Raw genomic sequence first — 7085 nt, 5'->3', positions numbered from 1 at the left:
AGCCCCAGGACAGGGTCTGCTTTCCCAGCCCAGGGCTCCAGCAGCTTCTCCCGGGCTCACTGTGCATAAAGTCAGTCCCACAGTAGCTGAGCACAGACACTCCTCAGCCAGGAAATCATTTCCCAGGTGTCAGGACCAGGGTTTCTCTCCCCTCCTGAATCCTGACTCGATGGGCACACGAGACAGAGTGTGAACGTTCATGGGATAAATCAGCTGCTGGGTGGGCATCACTGGGTCCCCTGGGAAATGAGGGGGAACCAGAGGTGGAACAGGGAGGGGTCGAGCTGGGGTCACACCTGAGAGCCGGAAACCTGAGGCTTCTCGGGAAGCAAGGGTTAGAGACGTTCAAGGAGGGGGATGAGGAAGTGAGTGTTTCAGGAAGATCTGGAAACTCGTTCATGACTCTCTAAGAGCATGAGCTTGGTCATCACTGTGGAGGCCAACAGTGTATGTTGTAGAAAGAGCGAGGCCCAGAATTGGGAGGAAAGTCACGAATGAGGAGAGCGGGAGGGCAGGCTCTGAGCAAAGAGATGAGGAGGAGCGGGCGCAGGCTGAGGAGAGCTGGAGGGGTTCACCGGGTGGGCTCTAGGGGCTCCTTCCCTCCTCTCTTTCTGGGAAGAGGGTGGGGACTGATGACTACCTGACCCCTTCACCCTCCAATTCTGGGTGCTCAGCCCCGGGTGCAGCTTCAGTCCCAGGAGGAGGCCTGGGGGCCGCGGCTCTGAGTCTGTCCCCTGAGAGGAAGCACCTGCTCTCACATCCAACTCAGTCCGCTGAGCCTGGGTGCAGGGCCATCTCAGGGGACCGTGGGGTGCGTTGAGGGGCTGCCAGTTCTGAGCAGGTGCACAGCGCCCCCTGGTGACGCACCCGGGGAACGTTCTCGGCGGTGAGAGTGGGAGCAAGGTGCCGCTCAGTTACTTGGTTCTCAATCCTGTCTGACTCCTTTGCGACCCCGTGGACTCTAGCCCACCAGGCTTGTCTGTCCATGGGATTCTCCAGGCAAGAACACTGGAGAGGGTTGCCGTTTCTTGCTCCAGAGGATCTTCCCACCCCAAGGACAGAACCCACATCTCTTATGTCCCTTGCATTGGCAGGCGGGTTCTTTACCTCTAGCGACACCTGGGATGTTTTATGAGAGGAAGCAGGGGCGCTCTTTTTTGCTGTCAGCAAACACTCTTTCAATTAACAAATGAATGAATTGAGTAGCAATAAGTATTACACGTCTTTGATAGTGTACACATACTTCTTTTTTATTTCTCCTATTGTATTTTCAGGTGATTCTGACTACTTTTTCTCCTTTTCCTACATTTGTCTCCTTTTCCTTAGGACCCAACAGTGTTTGTATTTGCTCATCAAATAGATTTGATGATTTGTCCCTAGAATCATCTGTCACCTGATCTCATCATCTCAGGCATCTCAGTGATGTCTATGCTGTCTCATTTCCCTTCATTATTAGGTTCCTGGTTCTTGATAGAAGTGACGATTTTTACTGGATCCTGGACTGTGTGGAAATTGCTTAAATAAACTCTGGGTTCTATTTCTTTTTCCTTTAACAGGAGATGCTTTTGTGGTGGAAGCTCAGGGATGTGCATTCGCTGCCCAGTGACCCAGCAAGGGCGGTACTGACACCCCTGCTCTGTGTGGCTGACTCCGACCTGGGAACTGGGGGCAACTGCTGTCAGCAGCTCCTTTATCCAGGGGCGTGTGACCACCCCTTGTGTGCCGCTGCCCTAGGGAGGGGAGTCAAGCTGAGGGGGCAGCTGAGCTGAAGTCAGGGGACACCCAGACAGCTGGGTTCTGTGGACTCAGGGACTCCAGGAAAGGAGGGACAGACATCTTGCCCTGGCAGCCCCATGGCTGTGGGGGAAATAGGTTTTGTCTCCTTCTCTCTGGGCTGAAGCACTGTGCAAACTTTCAAGCCGTCAGCCCATGAGAAACAGTAGTAATCAGTATCCTCAGCATGAACTGAGGTGGTAAGAGAGGCTGTTGCCAGACTTGGAGCCAGAGAATCAATCTGGGACCCCTGAGGGTCGTTTGCTATTTTCACAGGTCAGGACTCTGGGGGCCTTTCCTGGGAGCTGTTGGTACCAGCTCACATAAAGACCCCAGGGTTGCTGCTGCTTCCAGTGCAGGAGAGGGTGACCCTCTGACCCAAAGTCCCGGACATGGAGGGCAGCTGAGTCAGCATAGCCTGGGCCCAGGATCCTGGAAGAGGGAGAGACAGACATGGTGACTCTGGGGTCCTGACAGGAGAGCAGGGAGCAGGGCCTGTGAGTCTTCCCAGGGCCCTTCCCCTGTCCCCACATCCAGTCACCTGTGCAGAGAACGACCAGGGTGAGGGGCAGAGGGGACCAGGCCATGGTGGACATATCAGGGCATCCTGCCTTCTGTAGCCTCACCGCTGAGCAGAGTGTCCCCACACCGCTCCTTCCCCTCTTCATACCCTGAGAGGTGGAGGGTCCTTTCATGCAAAGGATCCCGTGCATCACACTGACCCTCCCAGGCCCTGGGCCAGGTCTCTATGCCTGACGGTGGCCAGAGAGTTGTCAGGGGTAGGGCTCTGTGGGTCTCAGGAGTGGGAGTCACAGCTGGGAGCCCTGAGCAGAGGCCACCAGGCCTTGTCAGGGAGCTCTGTCGGGGGGCCCAGCTCTGCCTCCCACCACCCAGCTTCAGAAATGGACCCCGAGCGCCCCCCACCCCTTGTCCAGGCCCAGACACATCCTGTGACCTGGAGAGCAGAGCCCTCAAGGACAGATCCTGCCTCCTGCTCTGTGCACTGTCCCCTCTTTAGCACCAAGCCAGGTGCCCCTTCTGTGTCCCCCTGAGCTCAGGGCCATCATGGGCTCCCCTCAAATCCTCAGGATGAATCTGTCCAGGGCTTCCATGACTGCTCAGGTGTCAGGACCGAGGGGCATCTGAGACACAAATTGCTCTCAGATCAGGATCAGGTCAGGGCAGTGCCGGCCCCGGAGCGGGAAGGTGGGTCTCCTGTGCAGGACAGCAGGGTCCCTCCTCTGTGGGCCTCCTCCCTGGTGGGCAGAGCCCTCCTTCCTCTGTGCGTCCCCTCAGCCCTGAGGAAGAGGGGGCAGTTCTCTGAGGAGGGGGTGAAGGTGTGGAGAGAGGCCTGAGGTGGGACTCAGCATTCCTAAATGCCTGCATCTTTACTGTGTGTTTGAACAAAAGAGCCTCTTGATGAAAGCAAAAGAGGAGAGTGAAAAAGTTGGATTAAAACCCAACATTTAGAAAACTAAGGTCATGGCATCTGGTCCCATCACTTCATGGCAAATAGATGGGGAAACAGTGGAAACTGACAGACTTCACGTTTGGGCTCCAAATCACTGCAGATGGGGACTGCAGCCATGAAATTAAAAGACGCTTGCTCCTTGGAAGAAAAGCTATGACCAACCTAGACAGCATATTAAAAAGCAGATACATGACTTTGCCAACAAAGGTCTGTCTAGTCAAAGCTATGGTTTTTCCAGTAGTCATGGAAAAGTTGAGAGGTGGACTATAAAGACAGCTGCGCACCAAAGAAATGATGCTTTTGAACTCTGGTGTTGGAGGAGACTTTTGAGAGTCCCTTGGACTGCAAGGAGATCCAACCAGTCCATCCTAAAGGAAATCAGTCCTGAATATTCACTGGACAGACTGATACTGAAGCTCCAATACTTTGGCCACCTGATGCAAAGAACTGACTCATTTGAAAAGACCCTGATGCTGGGAAAGATTGAGGAAAGGAGGAAAAGCAGATGACAGAGGATGAGATGGTTGGATGGCATCTCCAACTCAATGGACATGAGTTTGAGTAAACTCCAGGAGTTGGTGATGGACAGGGAAGCCTGGCGTGCTACAGTCCATGGGGTCGCAAAGAGTCGGACATGACTGAGCTACTGAACTGAACAGAACTTACTGTGTGTGAAGCCTTCCACACGCTGGACCCTGTCCCATGGCCTGTCTTATGAAGTGGCCCCTCCCGGGCGTCTGTCCTGCAGGCACAGGGCACCGGCTGAAGGGAGCAGGCCTGGTGATGCTCCTGGCAGTTTTTATTGAGACTCTGAAGGGCTCTGAGCAGCGTGTGTCCCCAGGGATCCTGATACATAATAGCTGTTAGGACCAACCATCCCAAATAGCAGGTTAGAGAAGGAAGAGGTCGAAGTGATTGGTTGGAAAAGAACGGTTGACTGTAGCTTGCCTGCACTGGTGAGGTGTTACACTCTGGGTGTGTGAGATTTTAAACGAACCAAATGTGGTAATGGATTAGTGAAAATCTACAGTCATTCCTTAAAATCTGTGCATGAATTAAATTGATGGAAAATCAACGTTCTCTCTTAATTTTTCGCTTACAAGGGTACAGTTCTGGAAAACTAATTATCATTGTAAGTTATTTTTTATTAAAAAGTTCTTTTTAATTGACTTCATAGGTATCCTAGGAAATTTTAAATATTATCCAGTAAAAATATTTCTACAAAGACATTTGTATTCCTAACTTGTTTGGATTTTGACTGAGGCAGGGCTAGAACCAGCTCTTTCTGCCACATATTGCCTCTCCACTGGGGAGTGCTTATCTCTGAGCAGCCTGTGAAAACAGGGCAGGCTGACGTATGGGAGCCATAGGTCAGCTCAGAGCTGAGTTGAGGGAACCTGCATGACAGGGCAGGTCTGCTGACCTCGGACACTCAGAAGTGACGATAGGAAGATAGGCTGAGTTAAAGGAGGTCCAGGTAAGGCAGCAGTGACCGCCCTGGCCGGGAGGGGATGAGCTGGGGTCACACCTGAAGTCTGGAGACCTGAGGCTTCTCTGGTAGGAGGGCTAGAGAGGTTGCAAGGGAGGACAAGGAAGTGAGCGTCTGGTCAAGGAAGCCTGGACACCGACCCATGACCTGATAGAGTGACGTTGGTCTGCAGGAGGAGGTCGCTGGTGAAGGGTTGTAGAGAGGAGCCCAGATTGGGGAGGAAAGTCATGGATCAGAGGGGTGCTCTTAGGAAAGAGCAAGAGAGGAGTAGAAGAGGCTGCGGGGAGAGGGAGGGGTGCAAGGGGTGTGCTTGGGGGCCGCTCCCCTCCTCTGCTCCTGGGGAAGAGGGTGGGGCCTGATGCTGGCCCTGAGCCCATCGGACTCTAGGTGTGACTCCTGGGCCCCGTGTGCAGCTTCACTCCCAGCAGGGGGCCAGGGGGTCGGGGCTCTGGGTTTGTCGCCTGAGAGGAAGCACCTGCTGTCACGTCCAGCTCAGTCCAGTGAGCCCTGGTGCAGGGTCAGGGGACCATTGGGTGTGTTGGGGTTCAGCCAGTTCTGAGCAGGTCCACAGCGCCCCCTGGTGATGCGCTCGTGGAATGGTCACGGTGAGGAAAGTGAGGAAGGAAGGGCTGCCCTATATTCTTCCATTGGAAGGACTGATTCGGAAGCTGAAACTTCAGTACTTTGGCCACCTCATGCGAAGAGTTGACTCATTGGAAAAGACCCTGATGCTGGGAGGGATTGGGGGCAGGAGGAGAAGGGGACGACAGAGGATGAGATGGCTGGATGGCATCACTGACTTGATGGACATGAGTCTGAGTGAACTTCGGGAGTTGGTGACGGACAGGGAGGCCTGGCGTGCTGCAATTCATGGGGTCACAAAGATTCAGACACGAATGAGCGACTGAACTGAACACTACGAAGTCTGAACTGAACTAAGTGAGGTTGCTCAGTCGTGTCCGACTCTTTGCGACCCCTTGGACTGTAGCCCACCAGGCTCCTCCCTCCATGGAATTCTCCAGGCAAGAGTACTGGAGTGGGTTGCCATTTCCTTCTCCAGGGGATCTTCCCGACCCAGGGATCGAACCTGGGTCTCCCGCATTCCAGGCAGACGCTTTAACCACTGAGCCACCAGGGAAGCCTGAAGTGAACTCAACGTGGTAAAAACTTTATTCAAGGTAAGAGTACTACAGTGGGGTTTTACAATCGGGGAGAGAGATTGAGCTTAAGTCTGACTTCAGCAGGGACACAGCTGGGATTTACAGCTAAGAACAGAGTGGGTCCACGGGGTTGCAAAGAGGGGCTGGGAGACTGAAAAGCAATGAACAGCAACAGGGTGGGTGTCAGTGGGTGGAAACTTACTCAGAGAACCATAAGGGTGAGGGTGGGTTCTGGCTCAACTGAGAGGATCCTTGCCGAGGCTAGGCAAGGCTGATAAGATACTGAGGTGAGTGATAAGGAATTTGAGCTGATACTGAGGGTGGTCAATCAAGCGTGGGGTATTTTTTCTAAACTGACTTAGCAGATTCTGGCTAAAATTGGACCAAATGGACAGCCGCCCCTGGATGAAGACATCGCCCAAAGTTGGCAGTGCATTACTGAACTACTGCTGCATAACAAATTACTCCAAACTAACAGCTTAAAATCTCAAAATTTTTGAGATCTTTATGTCACACGAGTGTATGTTCCTTGGTTCTTTGTCTCCTCACAACAAAGATTTGGAGCAATGGACATTAAAGCCCTCGGCGTGTCACAGCTCTCGGGTCTTAGACAAACCGTGTTGTAGCTCTTAGGAAAATCAGTGTTACAGATGTATTTTATTTAGAAGATAGCAGGAGAATCCATCCTTTTTTTTTTTTTTTTTTTGTGACTCAACTGAACTGATTTATTTTTTATTTATTTATTTTTATTCTTTATTTTATTTTATTTTTTAACTTTACAATATTGTATTGGTGAGAATCCATCCTTAAAGCGTGAGGGCATGCCAACCCAAAGACTCGAAGAGAAGAGAGTGGAGGAGCGCACGGGGGATGGAGAGAGAGAAAGAGTGGATGCACACGGGAGAGAAAGAGAGAGAGAAAGTGCTTTGGCTCCTCCTTTTATATGTTTTTTCCTCCACCTGGTCCTGCCCTATGCAAATTGGGCTTAGCCAGGAGTGCTGTTTCTTCTACCTGAAGTCTTCACTCTGGTCCTCAGACCTTCTTTGTCCTATTTTCGCCGGCTTTCCCCTTCCTTGTCTTTTAGCCACCGCCATTTTGGACTCCTTTTCCCTATTCTACCTACCTAACAGTATTAATAGACAGTATCTTAACAGACCCAAGACCAGGATTGATAAGAACTAATAACTTTCAA

The 7085-nt window shown here is 52.1% G+C and overlaps 1 non-coding gene across 1 annotated transcript; it reads right to left on the bottom strand.

The window, feature by feature from the left end:
- Window positions 1-5799: 5799 nt before the first annotated feature.
- Window positions 5800-5871, bottom strand: TRNAS-GGA (transfer RNA serine (anticodon GGA)). Its single transcript has one exon. It is a non-coding gene; the product is annotated as a tRNA-Ser (tRNA).
- Between the last annotated feature and the right edge of the window lie 1214 nt (window positions 5872-7085).

Source organism: Bos taurus, unplaced genomic scaffold, assembly GCF_002263795.3.
Source record: "Bos taurus isolate L1 Dominette 01449 registration number 42190680 breed Hereford unplaced genomic scaffold, ARS-UCD2.0 Leftover_ScbfJmS_2373, whole genome shotgun sequence".
NCBI lineage: Eukaryota > Metazoa > Chordata > Mammalia > Artiodactyla > Bovidae > Bos > Bos taurus.
The sequence above is the reverse complement of the archived record's forward strand: the minus strand, read 5'-3'. Positions and strand labels throughout refer to the sequence as shown.